This window comes from Triticum urartu, chromosome 3A (assembly GCF_056163025.1).
Source record: "Triticum urartu cultivar PI428250 chromosome 3A, HENAU_Tu73, whole genome shotgun sequence".
NCBI classification, from domain to species: domain Eukaryota; kingdom Viridiplantae; phylum Streptophyta; class Magnoliopsida; order Poales; family Poaceae; genus Triticum; species Triticum urartu.
In genome coordinates, this window is record NC_141875.1 from 671,808,772 (window position 1) to 671,830,296 (window position 21,525).

General features: G+C 49.1%; 1 pseudogene; it reads right to left on the bottom strand.

Annotated features, from left to right (window-relative positions):
* Positions 1 to 991: 991 nt before the first annotated feature.
* On the bottom strand, positions 992 to 2,494 carry LOC147981370 (uncharacterized; annotated as a pseudogene).
* Positions 2,495 to 21,525: the final 19,031 nt, after the last annotated feature.

Here is a 21,525-nt window from a genome sequence, read left to right on the forward strand (position 1 = left end):
ACAGATTACTTCCAAAACCAGATGCAGGGACCGATGATACCGCTCCAGGAGATTCAACTGAGCTCAAGTGGGAGTTCGATGAGGACTCGGGACGATACTACGTTTCTTTTCCAGACGATCAGTAGTGGAGCCCAGTTGGGGCGATCGGGGACATTACGCATTTGGGGTTGTCTTTATTTTGGTTTCGTAGTCGGACCTTGATGTATCTGGATGAATGTAATGATATATTTATGCTATTGTGCGATGTGGTGATTGTAAGCCAACTATGTACCTCTTTTCTTATTCAGTACATGGGTTGTGTGAAGATTACCCCACTTGCGACATTGCTTACAATGCGGTTATGCCTCTAAGTCGTGCTTCGACACATGGGAGATATAGCCGTATCGTGGGCGTTACACTGTCGTCGTCATGCAGGGCTCCATCGATCACAAGTACTACCTTAACTTCGATCAAGACTGTTGGCACCGACCACTTCCTCGGCGCCTCTTGGGATGGAGTCACCATCGGCCACGGCTACTAAAACCTCCTCATTCAAGTAAACCCCGACTTCGACTACCATCATGACTTTGAGCTAGTCAAGGAACACCGTGTGCAATAGGATCCCGACGGTTCTCGGTGGTGTCGGCTTGAGGTCAAGCCGCATTTCAAGGAGGAGGGGGGGGGGGGGAATGTTAGGAGCCCTCCTACCATCACGTGCTTGGGCTGGCCCCTCCAGCTAAGGGGGCCTGGCCCGTTCAGGAACCATCAGGGCGATAAGAGCCTGGGAGGAGGCGATGTCGAGACCATCCACGTAGGATCAGGCACGGCACGGGACGGCGGCTCCTCCTCCCCTACCTTCTCCTACGTACTGTTCCTCCTTCTTCCTCCTCCATCCTTCCTCGATTCACTTGTATCAGACATTGGTTCCCCTGAAATAGAGTGTTGCTAGTGGATTGTGAACTGGGTACCTAACAGCTGTGCTGCTAGGCTTGCGTACGTTTTCCAAAGTGCCCTAGAGGTCCAGAAACTCCGGCAGGATACAGGGCCTCACGTCGCCCACGCACAAGGGGCACATCGTCTTGTTGCAGAACCACGTGGAAATGCACCGGCGGTGGAACGCATGCTTGCAGTGAGGCAGCTCCACGGCGGGCTCTCCCTCCAGGCTATCCAGGCAGATCGGGCAGTCATCGTCCGTCTCGGTGCCATCGCTGCCCGGCTCCCTCTCCTTGCACGCCATCAGGAGGGCCTTGTTGCCGTATATGATCCGGAGGTGGACCTTCATCACGAAGCAGAAGGTGAAGCCGTCGTTGGCGTCGTCGCCGCGCGCCACGCGGACGATCTGCGGCACGATGTCTGCGGGCACGACGGAGTCCCACTCGTCATCGGCGAGGTGGAGCGACCGGAGCTGCGGCAGCTCCACCTGCATCCCGCGGAGGGCCCCTCGGCAGGCGCTGTCGCTCCGGAGCGCGGAACGTCGTGGCGGAACCGCTGCCGCCCCCGAATCTCGATGTACTTCTCGCGGAGGACGTCCGGGCGCTGGCCGCTCCTGCGGAACTCCAGGGACTGCTTCACGTTGCACGTCACGCGCACCGCGAACCGGTAGCCGGCGTCGGCCGGCACGGGCTCCTCCGAGAAACTGATCGTGGTCTGCTCAAGCCGACGCTTCACTCCTGTCCCCGCGGTGGCGGCGGCGGCGTGCATCGACATCGGCGTTTGCTGGCAAACACGGATCTGCAGGGCAAAGCGCAGATGTTTGCGAATGTGGTATTGGTAATTGGGCCGGCGGTGGCGCTATATGTAGCCGACGGTCGGGCGGCGCGTGCGCGCGTAGGGGGCCGCCCCGCTGGAACCATTCTCTGGTAGTAAATGAAACCAAACCAAAGCTGTCGCGGTTTCACACTGACCGGCTAAGCTTCTGCACCAAATCACCCAATGGGCAATGCTGTCGGGCCAGCTTCGCCTCAAGCACAAATAATTGGGCCTGCCATTTGCGCGGCCCATTAGCAATATTATAATTTTTTTAATATTTTAGTATTTGCTCTAATAAAGGACATACAAAAAATGACAAAACAAGAGAAAAGGGTTAATCAAACTCATGGTTTTGTCCATATAGCTTGTCAGATTGGTTGTTTATACTTAAAAAATTATCTGCGCTGCTAGTGAAAAATGTTTTGGAAAATAAAAATTAAGGTAGACGTATTTGGGGTATATGTCAAACTATTCTCATTCTAATTTAAAATTGTATGTGCATGCTGAATAAGGTGTACACAGTTGTGATGTGTCAAAACAAATCATGCAACTTTTGAAAAGTTGTTCCAACATGAGAAAAGTGTGAGACATGGGGCGAGGTGATTCTACTAGATCTGTCCTCCGCGGGGAAAATTTGCCGATGTCACAGTCATCAACATCAATGCAACATGGGGATCACCTCCATCTCCGCGATCTTCACTATGAACGCCATCTCCATCTCCATATTCACATGCTCCATGTTCAATTGGTGTAGATCGAACCCCATAGTCACTTCCTGGTGTTATTTGCTAGTTGATATAATTAGTTTTATACTTTTATTGACATAAGGTTTATACGTTCAAATGCCCATGCACAACCTCATGCTTAAGTGTGAGTAGTTCATAACATTCTAGAGGACATGATACAACCCTACTTAATGAGTTTCATATGAATTTGCACTAGAATTGTGGTTTGCATAATTGTTATGTTGTGGTTCTTGATATTATATATGAAAGCATCGATTGCATGCCACTGTGACGCCCCCGTTTTGACCGTACACTAATCATACACGCAAACGTGTACGATCAAGATCAGGGACTCACGGGAAGATATCACAACACAACTCTACAAATAAAATAAGTCAGACAAGCATCATATTACAAGCCAGGGGCCTCGAAGGCTCGAATACAAGAGCTCGATCATAGACGAGTTAGCGGAAGCAACAATATCTGAGTACAGACATAAGTTAAACAAGTTTGCCTTAAGAAGGCTAGCACAAACTGGGATACAGATCGAAAGAGGCGCAGGCCTCCTGCCTGGGATCCTCCTAAACTATTCCTGGTCGTCGTCAGCGGGCAGCATGTAGTAGTAGGCACCTCCGGTGTAGTAAAAGTCGTCGTCGAAGGTGGCGTCTGGCTCCTGGGCTCCAACATCTGGTTGCGACAACCAGGTAGAAGGGATAGGGGGAAAAGAGGGAGAAAGCAACCGTGAGTACTCATCCAAAGTACTCGCAAGCAAGGAGCTACACTACATATGCATGCATTGGTATCGACTGGAATAAAGCTATCATATGTGGACTGAACTGCAGAATGCCGGAATAAGAGAGGGATAGCTAGTCCTTTCGAAGACTACGTTTCTGGCAGCCTCCGTCTTGCAGCATGTAGAAGAGAGTAGACTGAAGTCCTCCAAGTATCATCACGTAGCATAATCCTATCCGATGATCCTCCCCTCGTCGCCCTGTGAGAGAGCGATCACCGGTTGTATCTGGCACTTCGAAGGGTGTGTTTTATTAAGTACCCGGTTCTAGTTGTCATAAGGTCAAGGTACAACTCCAAGTCGTCCTGTTACCAAAGATCACGGCTATTCGAATAGATTAACTTCCCTGCAGGGGTGCACCACATAACCCAACACGCTCGATCCCATTTGGCCGGACACACTTTTCTGGGTCATGCCCGGCCTCGGAAGATCAACACGTCGCAGCCCCACCTAGACCAACAGAGAGGTCAGCACGTCGGTCTAAACCTAAGCGCCCAGGGGTCTGGGCCCATCGCCCTTAGCACACCTGCACGTTGCGTGGGCGGCCGGAAGCAGACCTAGCCTAGTAGGCGTTCCAGTCCAATCTAGCGCGCGCCGCTCCGTTGCTGACGTCACGAAGGCTTCGGCTGATACCACGACGTCGAGTGCCCATAACTGTCCCCGCGTAGATGGTTAGTGCGTATAGGCCAGTAGCCAGACTCAGATCAAATACCAAGATCTCGTTAAACATGTTAAGTATCTGCGAACGCCGACCAGGGCCAGGCCCACCTCTCTCCTAGGTGGTCTCAACCTGCCCTGTCGCTCCGCCTCAAAGTAACAGTCGGGGGCCGTCGGGAACCCAGGCCCACCTCTACCGGGATGGAGCCACCTGCCCCTTCAGCCCCCAACTCCGAACAGTACCACAGGTAATGTAACTGTGTAAAGTGTATAGTATATGCCCGTGATCACCTCCCGAAGTGATCACGGCCCAGTAGTGTAGCATGGCAGACGGACAAGAGTGTAGGGCCACTGATGGAACACTAGCATCCTATACTAAGCAGTAGGATAGCAGGTAAAGTAACAACAGTAGTAACAATGACAGGCTATGCATCAGAATAGGATTAACGGAAAGCAGTAACATACTACACTACTCTAATGCAAGAAGTATAGAGGAGAGTAGGCGATCTCTGGTGATCAAGGGGGGGGGCTTGCCTGGTTGCTCTGGCAAGAGAGAGTGGTCGTCAACACCGTAGTCGTACTGGGTAGTAGCGGCGTCGGTCTCGGTGTCTAGCGAGAGAAGAGGGGGAAGAAACAATAAATATAATGCAAACAATTGCATGACGATGCATGACATGACAAAGTGTGATGCTAGGTGTGCCCTAACCGGTACGAGGTGGTACCGGTGAAGGGGGAAACATCCGGGAAATTATCCCCGGTGTTTCGCGTTTTCGGACAGACGAACCGGAGGGGGAAAGTTGCGTGTTCGCTATGCTAGGGATGCGTGGCGTACGAACGGGTTGCGTATCTGGTTCTAAGCAACTTTCATGTAGAAAGTATTTTCATCTGAGCTACGGTTTATTTTATATTAATTTTTAAAGATTTAAATCATTTTTAGGATTAATTTAAATATTTTAATTCAACATTATCCAGAACAGTGAAAGGTGATGTCAGCATGACATCACCAGGACATCAGCAGGTCAAACCCAGCTGACCAGAGTCAAACCTGGCATGTGGGTCCGTGGGACCCACCTGTCATAGACTCAGGCTAACTAAACATGTTTGATTAGTTTAGTTAATTGATTAGGTTAATTAAACAAGATTAATTAAGTTAATTAATTAATTAATTTATTATTTATTATTTATTTTTTAACTCTTATCTATTTATTTATTTATTTTCGTTCAGGGGGGCGTGGGGCCCATATGGCAGTGGCCCATCTAGGCCACACACACGCACGCTAGGCAGGGGAGGAGGGGCAAGGCCCTGGCTAGTGCGCGGCGGCGGTCAGCGGGCACCAGCGACAGTAGCATTGGCAGGACGCGGCGGAGGAGCAGCCAGTGGTGCGGCGCGAGGGGAAGCAAGGCGAGGTCCGAGCAAGGTGGCAAGTGCGGACAAGTAGAGAGGAGGGAAGAGGAGGCCGGGGGAGGCGCAACCGGCGCAGCGGCTCGCCGCGTAGCTGTAGGGAGGGGGCAGTGGGCTCGCGGCGGCTTGGGGTGGTCCGACGACGGCGGGGCGAGGACGAGGCGACGACGAGTGGCGATGGGTGACGACGTCGGCCTCGGAGCGCCGCGGCCGTCGGGGACGAGGCGGGGAGATGACGGTGTCGAGGCCCGATGCGTCGAGGCCGTGAGCCACAGCGGCGGCGGGGCGGCGCTGGGAACGGGCGCCGGTGTCGGGGCCGAGCGGCGGAGGGCTCGGGGCGGTTCCAGCAGGGAGGAGGTGACGACGAGGGCGGTCCGACGAGGAAGCAGCGCCGGCGATGTAGAAGCGGGACGATGGGGGGGTCTCCTGCCCCCGATCCAGATCGGGTCCGAGAGGAGGGGGCGCGAGGAGAGAGTGGGGGGGATCGGGGGGGAGTGGTGGGGTTAGTGGCTAGGGTTTGGATGAGGGAGTGGATAAGGAGGGGGGTAGTGGGCCGGCCGGCTGGGCCTGGAGGGCGAATGGGCCGACCCGCTGGGTCTGCTGTCCTGGGGGGGGTCTTCCTCCCTCCTTTCTTCCAATTTTTAGTTTTAGTTTTTTTCTGTTTGTTTTTATCTATTTGCATTTCTGTTTTAAAACATTTTAAGTTATTCAGACATTTTATAAAAATGTGTTTGTTGCACCATAATTACCTTTGTAATATTTGGCAACCACCGAACATTTTTGTTTCAATTTTTGAAAACTTTTTTTGTTTGCCAGATTTCGAAACTTGAATTTGAAACGATTTCGAACTAACGCGCGATTAGGAACAGAAATCGAAGTGATGTGGCATCTCTAACAGAGGGTTACTGTAGCTTAATTATCCGGGCGTTACAGCTACTTCATATTTGGTCCTAGAAGAGTACTCTATCTCAAAATGAATTAACAAGGGGAAACCATTTCTAGAATCCTGAATACAGAACAAAGGGGATGGATAGAGACCCTAGTGACGTGGTTATAATATCGTAGATGAATCTATGATATTGGGTTCATTAACACAAATATCGTAGATGAATGGACAGTTAAACATGATGTCAAAGAAGCCGAGGCCAACTTGCTAAAATCGTTGCTTCAAAATCAAAACAAAGATAAAATATTCTTTCCTTACAACTTCAAGTGAGTGCTACTGTCTTGTGCATATTTGGTTTCCAGTATTACTCGAGGTTATAGTAATGTAATTGATGAGTTACGCATGCGTGCGCAACTTCCACTTTATTCTCCTAGAGATTAAGCTTGAGCAGGGACTAGTAACCATGTTAGACTCGAGATGAAAAAAATCCTGAGGACTATGCGGACATGACTAAAATGCTCGAGAAGTAAGTTCAATCAATCATTATCGCATCATATCCGCAACTTTGTTCATTTTCTGATATCAAGTAATTGTTTTCTTTGTCCCGCGGGGTTTGGAAAGTATTCACCGCACAAGCTCCGGGACTGCTGGGGGAGCTGCGATTTACACCCCCGAAAGTAAGTACTACTAGGTAGCTAGTTAAGTGCATCTCCCGTTGATTCTAGCTACTTTCATCAATACCATTTATAATGCTTCATTATCAGTTTGATTGACCTCTATTTCTCATAAAGTGCTTGTGATAGGAACCCGGAAATAATTAATGTGGATACTACATTTGCGAGTTCATCTACAACGTGACTTGCAAAAATAACCGGGGCTACTCTAAAAGACAATTTGAAGTGCGTAAGGAATAATATTCACAATTTCATTTTATTATACCATCATTTGTGTTGAGTTTCATTCATATATATGTATTGACCCCCTTCTTCAAATTAGACGTGGCAGATGCGAGATGAACTCCTACCAAGATCGCATATGAGCAATTCAAGAGGAATTGGCGGGATTCTTTCTTGACCACATCATCAGTAAAGCCGGAGAATACCGTGTGGAACTTGAGTTCAGAAGTTAGGGGATCGTAAGAGATCTTAATATTGTATATATGTAGCCAGTAGCGTCGGATAGATATACGAAAACTTGTTGTTCGACCAATCTCTCGGTGAAGGAGAGGTCGATCACTTCTCTATGTATATGTTCATGACGATCTTCTTTACTTACTGGTTTCCTTCATTTGCTTACTAGCTAGCATGTTGAGTCCTATCTATATGTATAGTACATAGCGTCGACAAAGCACGGAGATAAGAGAGGACACTTCTCTCTATTAGCTAGCCAACACAATTAATATATGAAACCCCTACATTAACCCTAAAAAACCACCAAAACCCCCAACCCCCCCCCCCCCCCCCCCTTAAAAAAACAAAACCCCCAGCCCCAGAATTGCTGACGCGTGGATGCCTTTTGGTCCCAGTTGGTGCTACCAACCGGGACAAAAGGCCCCTCCCTCTGCCTGGGCAAGCCGCAACGGCCACGTGGAGCCCCATCTGTCCCGGTTCGTATAAGAACCGGGACTAAAGGTATTGAGCTTTAGTATCAACCCTTCAGTCCCAGTTTCCGAACCGGGACAAATGGGCCTTATGAACCGGGACAAATGGGCCTTTTTCTACTAGTGTTAGGCTTTGAATTTCAAATATAGTCGGGTTGGCCATTGAAAATTTAATATTAAGAACAAATGTGTCGATGGTTTTGCAATATGTTGAACATAGCTTCCACTCACATGATAATAAACTAGTCACACGTTGAAAAAAAATGACTAGATATCTAGAAACTAAGAGTCGATGTCAATGAGAACAGTTGTAATTATAAGTGTGCAAACTAGCTTGTCCAAAGAACAATTAATGATTGGCTCTCTCTAAACTTTATTTACTTTACGCAAGGTTGTCAGAAGCGCGATTTTGAATTCGATCGGAGCTCCGTTGGTAGGATCGCAAATCATAGAATCCTAATTATTAGGATCGTATAAACATAAATTGTATGACCTAAAATCCTAGAATCAGATGGGTTAGTTTGGATCCTAAAGTTATAGAAACGTATAACAGAATCACGATTCTGACAACCTTGCCTGTTTTTTATTTATTTACAACTATCCTACAATATTTAAAAAATACTATCATTTTGCAGTTATTCCAAGATATTACCAGAAAGCAATTTCCACGTTCTTCTCGTTGGCTTCGACACTCTTACGTATTGAAGAAACTACTAACCATCCCCTGCACTAGTGGATATCCCACTTGTGTGGCTGCTGCGACAGGTCATCGGACCTCCGCCTATCCATGTGTTGGCCCTTATCCGTCCCTTCATTATAGCAAGGAGGACGAAACTGAAAGCACCCCATAACGCAATGTGTTGGCCCTTGACCATCACTTCATTGTGGCAAGGAGGACGAAACTGAAAGCGCCCCATAACGCAATAAACTTTACCACCCGAGTGCATCCTAACTTAAGCTCGATGCTAACCACCTTCCTTGCATCAGTGTTTGCCGACAGATGAGGTGGCAGATTATTTTGCCATGTGTGTGTGTGTGTGTGTGTGAGAGAGAGAGAGAGAGAGAGAGAGACGGCATGGATCTGCGGCGGTGGCGCGAGGAGAACAGGGCGCGGCAGCGGCAAGAACCTGCGGCGGTGGCGCGAGGACGAAAGCTGGGGCTAGGATCGAAACCTATCTAATATCATGTACTTTGACAATGCAACAGACGATGTATTGATCGAGTGCAATACAAATGTATATATGATATACAAGATGAGCCACATCCGCAAACTATACAAGGAAACATGAGGTGGGCTTGTTGAAGAAAAAAAATCTATACGTGCAACATCAAGTATTCAACAGTCCAGACATGTTTTGTCATCTAACGTGGTCCTGTATCCATCCACAGACCGGCCCGGACATTTTTTTAACAAACCTAAGATAAGTTAGGAAAGCTTTGCGGGAGTCTGGATATCATTTTGGTCAATCATAAGCCACCACGTACCCTTCTCTGTCCAGAGACCGGAAGGCTGTTGCTGACTAATTTTTTGGCTTTGCATTGGCGTTAGTCAGAAGTTTTTGAAACCTCATGGTTCGCGAAAGCCACTTTTTTTTCCAACTAGTAATCCATGCATTAGCAGTGCTTCCACCAACACTCACTCTGGTTACTATGTGCTTGTACGTGACATTTGTCATGCATGCGCGAGTGCTTCCGCCAACACTTGAAGGCTTCCGCCAAAAGTGCATTTCATTTTTCTTCTTGAAGTGAAACAAAGCTACTAATAATAAATTAAGCCATGCATTATCATAGTGAGTCATGCATTCAAGTGTGGCGGAAGCAGGTACTAATCCACGGATTATCATAGATATTTGGCGGATTTAAAAAAGATCAAGGGGAATGTTTGCTGGCAGGATTGGATAGCCATATCAATTGTCCCTAGATTGGTTCCCTGGTCCACGAATGGATATGGTGTCCGGTTTGAAGTTATTTTTCTTTTGCGTGGATCCAATTTGAAGTTCAACGTTGGAGAGGCCTTATAATTTTTTGAAATGAAACCACTGGATGTTGATAAAAACGAAGTAGCGACGGGGTATCCGTGGATCCACTATGCAATAGACCACTCGGGTAGTGTTGCCATAGGCAACACGCAGAGCATAGAACAATTGTTCTATGGAATATTTTCATTATAAAATAAAATATATATAAAACAAAGATAAGAAAAATTAAAAAAATTGAGTCAACCAATGCCTGCTTTAGGGATCAACATAATTAAATTAAAGACTCTTCTATCTGGAATGGATCATTCCAGCCTTGGTTGCTTTTTCTCTTATTTCAGTAGCCTGCAGTCCCTCTTTCAGACAATGCTTCCTAGTGCTGTGAAAGTCGATCCCCCATGTTGGGATATCCTCCTCATGTGGGCTGTGAGGAGATGACCATTTGAGACCTTTTAGGCAGCCCAAAGAGGTGCATGAGCCCACTACCTATTAGGGTTATGACCTAGGGTCATTTTGGACTTTGCACATGAGTGGATGGGGATGCTTTACCCTCCATCCAGTAGCCACCACCAAGAGTGACGAAAATCAGTTCACCCTTCAAGAGAGAAGAAGAGAGAAAACCAAGAGAGTAAGGGAAGAAGAGGAAGATTGAAGGAAGAAGCAAGGGAGCTCCTCCCCAAGGTTGTGATGGTCCAGATCCACTACCTTGTCTCCTTCAAGCTTCAGTTCTACCATCTTTGGTGAGATTGTTCCAATCCCTAGTTCTTGAGCCCCAAATCTTGTTGTGTTCATCCAAGAATCAGAAATCTTGATGTATGAGATCCTCTAGTGCTGTCTAAAGAAGAACTTGTTGTATCCCACATTTGATAATAGTGGAAGAGGATTTGGGTGGCTTCGGCCCGTGGTTTTTCCCCTCAAGTTGAGGGGTTTTCCACGTAAAAAATCTGGTGTCTCTTTGTTGATGATTGGTGCTGTCCAGAAACTTCCTCCTACCACAAGACACTATGCTGAGGAGTGTCTTGCCTGCTGAGTAATATTTTCTGCCTCCATATATGCTGCTGCATATGTTTCCTTCCATGCTAAGCAACGATCCTTGAATTAGTACATGATGTGGTGCTGAGATTACTTGTTTCTGCTGCAGTTTTCAGTTAACCACAAGTGCATTTGTGAGCTAATTCCCATCAGATTGGTATCAGAGCCTTGCTTAGAAGGTTGCAAATCCCAGTTGCTTGATTGTTGCTGGAAGTGCTGCTCACAATGGTTTTGGAAGAAAGCGCTACTACAAGTGGCATGCTAAAACTTGATTCTTCCAATTACTCATTATGGAAGCCCATGATGGAAGACATCCTTTATTGCAAGGATTTGTATGAGCCAATTGTGAAAGACAAGATACCCATAGGTGTCACGGAAGAAGAATGGAGAGTGTTGCACAGAAAGGTAGTAGGTATGATTCGGTTGTACATCAACCACAATATTTTTCATGATGTTGCAAATGACACAAATGCATATGAGATGTGGCAGAAGTTGGAGTCTATGTATGAGAGGAAGACATCAATGAACAAGGCCTCAGTGATCAAAAGACTTGCAAAGCTTGAGTACCGAGATGGCACAAGTGTGATTGAGCACTTAAATGTCTTCCAATGCCATATAAATCAACTTTCAGCCATGAAGATAAACTTTGAGGATGAGGTGCAAGCATTGTTGCTACTGAGTTCCATGCCTGATTGTTGGAACACGCTTGTTGTGTCACTTAGCAATTCAGCTTCGGATGGGAAGCTGACTTTGGAGATGGTGAAGAACAGTATGCTGAATGAAGAAGCCAGAAAGAAGGAAAAGGGTGATGCCTCTTCTTCTGATGCGTATGTGGCTGAAACCCATGGGAAGAATGAGAACCGTGGACGCAGCAATACAAGATTTCAACAAGGCAAAGCAAACCCAGGGGGAGATCAAAGTCAAAACAGAGAAAAGATATTACTTGATTTCATTGTGGCAATCCGGGACACATAAAGAGCGAGTGCAGGAAGTACAAAAGAGAGCTTGCAGAGGGAAAACTCATAAAGAAAACTGAGCAAAAGGCTGAGAGCAGTTCAGCCATGACGGCAATAGATGAGGACTATCTAGTCATTGAAGATGAAGATTGCTATAGTGCTGTTCGTGATGATGCCATGAGTTGGGTTGTGGATTCAGGTGCATCCTTCCACATCACATCACACAAGGAGTATTTCACATCTTACACTAGTGGTGTTGCTGGCCAAGTGAGGATGGGAAATAGTGGTTCGTCAGCAATTGTTGGCAAGGGCTCTATATGCATTGAAACAAACACAGGTTGCAGATTGGTTCTCGATGATGTGAGGCATGTTCCCGACATAAGGCTGAATTTGTTGTCAGTGGGCAAGCTTGATGATATCAAGCATCCTAGTTATTTTGGTGAAGGAAAGTGGAAGCTCACCAAAGGCTCTTTGATTTTGGCTCGAGGAAGTAAGCAAGGTAATCTCTATGTGACTAAAACCAAGTTATGTAATGAGGTGTTGAACAATGTTGAAAAAGACACTTTGGTTGAATTGTGGCACAAGAGGCTTGGGCATATGAGTGAGAAGGGCATGCACGCTCTTGCTCGCATGGAGTACCTCCCTGAGTTGAAAGGTATATCCTTGAAACTCTGTACATATTGTTTTGCTGGCAAACAACATAGGGCTGCATTTCGTACACTCCCTCCACATTGTGCAGAAAATGTTCTTGATATTGTGCACACTGATGTTTGCTCCATGACTGAAAAATCTCATGGTGGAGCATTATACTTTGTGACTTTTATTGATGACCATTCCAGAAAGGTTTTTGTGTATGTGCTGAAACACAAATACCAGACGCTTGAAGCCTTCAAGGAGTTCCATGCCAAAGTTGAAAGAGAAACCGGCGGGAAATTGAAGTGCGTGAGATCAGACAATGGTGGTTGAGGGAGTCCTGGATTAGGGGGTCTCCGGACAGCCGGACTATATTCTTTGGCCGGACTATTAGACTATGAAGATACAAGATTGAGGACTTCGTCTCGTGTCCGGATGGGACCCTACTTGGCGTGGAAGGCAAGCTAGGCAATACGGATATGCATATCTCCTCCTTTGTAACCGACCTTGTGTAACCCTAGCCCTCTCCGGTGTCTATATAAACCGGAGGATTTTAGTCCGTAGGACAACAGACAATCATACCATAGGCTAGCTTCTAGGGTTTAGCCTCTCTGATCTTGTGGTAGATCTACTCTTGTACTACCCATATCATCAATATTAATCAAGCAGGACATAGGGTTTTACCTCCATCAAGAGGGCCCGAACCTGGGTAAAACTTCGTGTCCCCTGCCTCCTGTTACCATCCGCCTAGACGCACAGTTCGGGACCCCCTACCCGAGATCCACCGGTTTTGACACTGACATTGGCGCTTTCATTGAGAGTTCCTCTGTGTCGTCGCCGTTAGGCTTGATGGCCCCTTCTATCATCGGTAGCGATGCAGTACAGGGTGAGACTTTCCTCCCGGACAGATTTTTGTATTCGGCGGCTTTGCACTGCGGGCCAATTCGCTTGGCCCTCTGGAGCAGATTGAAAGCTACGCCCCTGGCCATCAGGTCAGGTTCGGAAGCTCAAAATACACGGCCGATATCCGCGGAGACTTGATCTTCGACGGATTCGAGTCTCTGCCTTGTGTGTCATGCGATCACGATGAGTACGATTTAGCTCTACCATCAGACAGTGTTCAGGAGATCGCACCGACAGCCGCTCCGACCCTTAATTTGGAGCCAGATGCGCCTTCCATGGACGGGTGGATGGACCATGCCACGGAGGCCTTACCCTCAGTGACGATCGAGCCGAACATCGACCTTACCCTGCACGAGAGCCGTGTTGCTAAACTGCCGGATTCTTCTCCGGCCACGGACTCCGAACCGCCTGCGCCCGTTCCTAGCGAATCCGATTAGGCACCGATCATGGAGTTTACCTCCGCGGATATTTTTTAGCACTCGCCCCTTGGCAACATACTGAACTCATTAAGGTCTCTCTCCTTGTCAGGAGAATCCTGGCCGAACTATGTCCGGCAGGATTGGGATGCGGATAAAATTCACCGCCCACCCACCACCCACTTAGTAGCCACTGTCGATGACCTAACCGACATGCTCGACTTCGACTCCGAAGACATCAACGGTATGGACGACGATGCAGGAGACGATCAGGAACTACTGCCCACAGGGCACTGGACGCCCACTTCATCACATGAGGTATACATGGTGGACACACCAAAAGAAAATGACGACGAGGAACAGAAGGACGCAACGAAGGGTTGTCCCCTCGAGAAGCACTCAAACCGGCGGCGTAAGCGCCGCTCCAAATCCCGCCTTGACAGAAACAAAGATCATACAGACCCAGCGTTGGAGCAGGGTGAACCATCGCCGGACCACGGCAACACGGATAATCAAACCGAACAACCTGATTCTGTCAAAGATAATAGTCCGGACGACATCACACCGGACAGACACCCGGAGCAACAGAATGCACGTCAAAGGCTCGTTGCCACCGCGAGGAGTCTAAAAAAGCAAAAGCAATGGCTCAAGGCTACGCAAGACACACTTAAAATCAGATGGAGTAAAGTACTCAACACAGCAGTGAAGTACGGCAGTAATTGCCCCACCAAGAGCTACCCGAAGCGGAAGTTGCTACCTGAATTCGATGAGGAGGCCTTAGACCCCCCGCAACCAAAAATTAAAACGGCCACCTGGCCGGACAGACGACCTCACGGCCAACGTAGAGCGGCACACAACGCCGCACATAAGACAATATGCGATCCACGCGAGGGCTCGCATCAAAAGGACGGCGCAACCAGATCCATCTACGGACCACGGATGCGCACTCCAGCATACAACGCAACACAACAAACATCTGAACAACGCGGTACACCCAGATACAGGGGTGCCACACACCCCCAATGTTTCACCGATGAGGTGCTAGACCATGAATTTTCAGAGGGATTCAAACCCGTAAACATAGAGGCATACGACGGAACAATAGACCCTGGGGTCTGGATTGAGGACTATATCCTTCATATCCATATGGCTCGAGGAGTTGATCTCCACGCCATCAAATACTTACCCCTCAAGCTCAAAGGGCCAGCTCGGCACTGGCTTAAAAGCCTCCCGGAAAACTCCATTGGAAGCTGGGAAGAGCTCGAAGACGCTTTTCTGGCAAATTTTCAAGGGACTTATGTCCGACCTCCGGATGCGGACGATTTGAGTCATATAACTCAACAGCCTGGAGAGTCAGCCCGAAAGCTTTGGAACAGGTTTCTTACTAAAAAGAACCAAATAGTCGACTGTCCGGACGCCGAAGCCTTGGCAGCTTTTAAGCATAGCGTCCGCGACGAATGGCTTGCCAGCCACCTCGGCCAAGAAAAGCTGAGAACAATGGCAGCATTAACAAGCCTCATCACCCGCTTCTGCGCGGGTGAGGACAGCTGGCTAGCCAGATTCAGCACCAGCGACCCAAGTACATCCGAAGTTAGAGATGAAAATGGGAAATCACAACGCAGCAAAATAGTAAGCATCGGAATAAAGAAGACAGCCCGAAGAGCACCGCGGTAAATGCCGGATTCAGAAGCTCTCGGCCAGGTCAGCAAAAGCCGCCCTCTAAAGGCGCCAGAGACGAACTGTCCAGCTTAAATAAAATACTGGACGAAATATGTCAGATCCATAGCACCCCTAGTAAACCCGCTAATCACACCCACAGAGAATGTTGGGTTTTCAAGCAGTCCGGCAAGCTCAACGCCGTGCACAAGGGGCAGGATACACCAAGCAAAGACGAGAATGAGCCTGTCAAGCAAGACACTGGTGAACAAAAGAAATTTCCACCAGAAGTGAAAACAGTAAACGTGTTACACGTGATCAAGGGGAGAAACAAAGCGGCACTCCCAGAGAAATAGGCCCAAGGGCCTATCACCGCGGAGTCCTGCCACTGGTCGTCTCAACCGATCACCTTTGACCATCAGGATTACTCAGCAAGTATCCGGCGTGCAGGACGGGCTGCCTTGGTATTAGACCCAATAATTGACGGATACCACTTCACACGAGTCCTGATAGATGGTGGCGGCAGTCTAAACCTGATATATCAGGACACAATCCGCAAAATGGGGATAGACCCAACGAAAATTTGCCTCAGCAATACTACTGTTAAAGGAGTAACGCCAGACCCAGGGTGAGGGAGTCTTGGATTAGGGGGTCACCGGACAGCCGGACTATCTCCATTGGCCGGACTGTTAGACTATGAAGATACAAGATTGAAGACTTCGTCTCGTGTCCGGATGGGACTCTACTTGGCGTGGAAGGCAAGCTAGGCAATACATATATGGATATGTCCTCCTTTGTAACCGCCCTTGGGTAACCCTAACCCTCTGCGGTGTCTATATAAACCGAAGGGTTTTAGTCCGTAGGACAACAATCACAACATACAATCATACCATAGGCTAGCTTCTAGGGTTTAGCCTCTCTGATCTCGTGGTAGATCCACTCTTGTAACACCCATATATTCAATATTAATCAAGCAGGACGTAGGGTTTTACCTCCATCAAGAGGTCCCGAACCTGGGTAAAACTTCGTGTCCCTTGCCTCCTGTTACCATCCGGCCTAGACGCACAGTTCGGGACCCCCTACCCGAGATCCGCCGGTTTTGTCACCGACATTGGTGCTTTCATTGAGAGTTCCTCTGTGTCGTCACCGTTAGGCTTGATGGCTCCTACTATCATCGATAGCGATGCGGTCCAGGGTGAGACTTTTCTTCCCAGACAGATCTTCGTATTCGACGGCTTTGCACTGCGGGCTAATTCGATTGGCCATCTGGAGCAGATTGAAAGCTACGCCCCTGGCCATCAGGTCGGATTTGGAAGTTTGAATTACACGGCCAACATCCGTGGGGACTTGATCTTCGACGGTTTCGAGCCACAGCCGGGCGCACCGCACTGTCGCGATGGGTATGACCTAGCTCTGCCACCAGACGGTACCCCAGAGGCCGCGCCCGCATCAGCTTCGACCCTTAGCTCGGAGCTAGCTGCGCCAATCGAGGACGGGTGGCTAGACACCGCCTCAGGGGCTGCAGTCTCGACGGTGATTGAGCCAAACACCAGCATAATCCTCTGCGCAGCCCGTGACTCCAAGGTGCCGGACTCTCTTCCGGACCCCGAACCATCCGCGCCCCTACCAATCGAATCCGATTGGGCACTGATCATGGAATTCACCACCGCGGATATCTTTCAGCACTCGCCCTTCGGTGACATTCTGAATTCACTAAGGTCTCTCTCTTTGTCAGGAGAGCCCTGGCCGGATTATGGCCAACAGGATTGGGATACGGACGACGAAGAAATTCGACGCCCACCCACCACCCACTGTGTAGCCACTGTCGATGATTTAACCGACATGCTCGACTTCGACTCCGAAGACATCGATGGTATGGACGATGATGTAGGAGACGAACATGAACCAGCACCTATAGGGCACTGGAAAGCCACCTCGTCGTATGACATATACATGGTGGATACACCCAGTGAAGGCAAGGGAGACGAGATAGCGGAGGATGACCCCTCCAAGAAGCAACCCAAGCGCCGACGTCAGCGGCGCCGCTCTATGTCCCGCCAAAGCAAAAGTGGTGATACCGGCACAGGAGATAATAACACTCCGGACAGCGCCGAAGACAACAACAATCCCCTCCAGCAAGATTTAGAGTAGGAGGATGAAGGAGCCAGCTCTCCTGAGAGAGCGGCTGGCGGAAAGGAGGAGGATGACAATTAGATTCCCCCTCCAAAGACGAGGCAAGCCTCGGCGACGATGAATTCACCGTACCAGAGGACCCCGTCAAACAAGAGCGCTTCAAGTGCAGGCTTATGGCCACGGCAAATATCCTGAAGAAAAAGCAGCAGTTTCAAGCTGATCAAGATCTACTAGCTGACAAATGGACTGAAGTCCATGCGGCCGAGGAATATAAACTCGAGCGTCCCTCCAAGAGTTTCCCAAGGCGCAGGTTACTACCCCGACTGGAGGAAGAAGCGTATGATATGGCTGATCGGCCACCTTGTGGCCGCGATAGAGAGGCATTCCAGCCAAAAGCTCAGCCTCCACCCCAACGCCATCCAAATAAAAAGGCATGGGAAGATACGCCAGACCTGCGAGACATATTGGAGGACAAAGCAAAGCATTCAAGATTGATCTACGGACCACGAGGGCGCACCACTCTACGAGACGGTAAACGTCATGCCAGATACAGTAAAAGCAAATCCGGTCGGGCCGAACACAGCGGGCAGGACCCATACGAGCTGCGTCGCAATATAGCCCAATACAGAGGCGCCGCACACCCCTTATGCTTCACAGACGAAGTAATGGAACATCAATTCCCAGAAGGTTTCAAACCAGTAAACATTGAATCATACGACGGCACAACATATCCCGCAGTATGGATCGAGGACTTCCTCCTCCACATCCACATGGCCCGCGGTGATGACTTACATGCCATCAAGTACCTCCCACTAAAACTCAAAGGACCAGCGCGGCATTGGCTTAATAGCTTGCCAACGGACTCCATTAGTTGTTGGGAAGATCTGGAAGCCGCATTCCTCGACAACTTTCAAGGCACTTATGTGTGACCACCAGACGCCGATGACTTGAGCCACATAATTCAGCAGCCATAAGTGTCGGCCAGGCAATTCTGGACTCGGTTCCTTACAAAGAAAAATCAAATCATCGACTGTCCGGATGTGGAGGCCTTAGCGGCTTTCAAGGACAACATCCGAGACGAGTGGCTAGCCCGACACCTTGGTCAGGAAAAGCCAAAATCTATGGCAGCTCTCACGACGCTCATGACCCACTTTTGTGCGGGAGAAGACAGCTGGTTGGCTCGCATTAATAACACATCAAAGAACCATGGTACCTCAGATTAGGGAGTCCTGGATTAGGGGGTCTCCGGACAGCCGGACTATATTCTTTGGCCGGACTATTAGACTATGAAGATACAAGATTGAGGACTTCGTCTCGTGTCCGGATGGGACCCTACTTGGCGTGGAAGGCAAGCTAGGCAATACGGATATGCATATCTCCTCCTTTGTAACCGACCTTGTGTAACCCTAGCCCTCTCCGGTGTCTATATAAACCGGAGGATTTTAGTCCGTAGGACAACAGACAATCATACCATAGGCTAGCTTCTAGGGTTTAGCCTCTCTGATCTTGTGGTAGATCTACTCTTGTACTACCCATATCATCAATATTAATCAAGCAGGACATAGGGTTTTACCTCCATCAAGAGGGCCCGAACCTGGGTAAAACTTCGTGTCCCCTGCCTCATGTTACCATCCGCCTAGACGCACAGTTCGGGACCCCCTACCCGAGATCCACCGGTTTTGACACTGACATTGGTGCTTTCATTGAGAGTTCCTCTGTGTCATCGCCGTTAGGCTTGATGGCCCCTTCTATCATCGGTAGCGATGCAGTACAGGGTGAGACTTTCCTCCCGGACAGATTTTTGTATTCGGCGGCTTTGCACTGCGTGCCAATTCGCTTGGCCCTTTGGAGCAGATTGAAAGCTACGCCCCTGGCCATCAAGTCAGGTTCGGAAGCTCAAAATACACGGCCGATATCCGCGGAGACTTGATCTTCGACAGATTCGAGTCTCTGCCTTGTGTGTCATGCGATCACGATGAGTACGATTTAGCTCTACCATCAGACTGTGTTCAGGAGATCGCACCGACAGCCGCTCCGACCCTTAATTTGGAGCCAGATGCGCCTTCCATGGACGGGTGGATGGACCATGCCACGGAGGCCTTACCCTCAGTGACGATCGAGCCGAACATCGACCTTACCCTGCACGAGAGCCGTGTTGCTAAACTGCCGGATTCTTCTCCGGCCACGGACTCCGAACCGCCTGCGCCCGTTCCTAGCGAATCCAATTAGGCACCGATCATGGAGTTTACCTCCGCGGATATTTTTTAGCACTCGCCCCTTGGCAACATACTGAACTCATTAAGGTCTCTCTCCTTGTCAGGAGAATCCTGGCCGAACTATGTCCGGCAGGATTGGGATGCGGATAAAATTCACCGCCCACCCACCACCCACTTAGTAGCCACTATCGATGACCTAACCGACATGCTCGACTTCGACTCCGAAGACATCGACGGTATGGACGACGATGCAGGAGACGATCAGGAACTACTGCCCACAGGGCACTGGACGCCCACTTCATCACATGACGTATACATGGTGGACACACCAAAAGAAAATGACGACGAGGAACAGAAGGACGCAACGAAGGGTTGTCCCCTCGAGAAGCATTCAAAGCGGCGGCGTAAGCGCCGCTCCAAATCCCGCCTTGACAAAAACAAAGATCATACAGACCCAGCGTTGGAGCAGGGTGAACCATCGCCGGACCACGGCAACACGGATAATCAAACCGAACAACCTGATTCTGTCAAAGATAATAGTCCGGACGACATCACACCGGACAGACACCCGGAGCAATAGAATGCACGTCAAAGGCTCGTTGCCACCGCGAGGAGTCTAAAAAAGCAAAAGCAATGGCTCAAGGCTACGCAAGACACACTTAAAATCAGATGGAGTAAAGTACTCAACACAGCAGCGAAGTACGGCAGTAATTGCCCCAGCAAGAGCTACCCGAAGCGGAAGTTGCTACCTGAATTCGATGAGGAGGCCTTAGACCCCCCGCAACCAAAAATTAAAACGGCCACCTGGCCGGACAGACGACCTCACGGCCAACATAGAGCGGCACACAACGCCGCACATAAGACAATATGCGATCCACGCGAGGGCTCGCATCAAAAGGACGGCGCAACCAGATCCATCTACGGACCACGGATGCGCACTCCAGCATACAACGCAACACAACAAACATCTGAACAACGCGGTACACCCAGATACAGGGGTGCCACACACCCCCAATGTTTCACCAATGAGGTGCTAGACCATGAATTTTCAGAGGGATTCAAACCCGTAAACATAGAGGCATACGACGGAACAATAGACCCTGGGGTCTGGATTGAGGACTATATCCTTCATATCCATATGGCTCGAGGAGTTGATCTCCACGCCATCAAATACTTACCCCTCAAGCTCAAAGGGCCAGCTCGGCACTGGCTTAAAAGCCTCCCGGAAAACTCCATTGGAAGCTGGGAAGAGCTCGAAGACGCTTTTCTGGCAAATTTTCAAGGGACTTATGTCCGACCTCCGGATGCGGACGATTTGAGTCATATAACTCAACAGCCTGGAGAGTCAGCCCGAAAGCTTTGGAACAGGTTTCTTACTAAAAAGAACCAAATAGTCGACTGTCCGGACGCCGAAGCCTTGGCAGCTTTTAAGCATAGCGTCCGCGATGAATGGCTTGCCAGACACCTCGGCCAAGAAAAGCTGAGAACAATGGCAGCATTAACAAGCCTCATCACCCGCTTTTGCGCGGGTGAGGACAGCTGGCTAGCCAGATTCAGCACCAGCGACCCAAGTACATCCGAAGTTAGAGATGAAAATGGGAAATCACAACGCAGCAAAATAGTAAGCATCGGAATAAAGAAGACAGCCCGAAGAGCACCGCGGTAAATGCCGGATTCAGAAGCTCTCGGCCAGGTCAGCAAAAGCCGCCCTCTAAAGGCGCCAGAGACGAACTGTCCAGCTTAAATAAAATACTGGACGAAATATGTCAGATCCATAGCACCCCTAGTAAACCCGCTAATCACACCCACAGAGAAT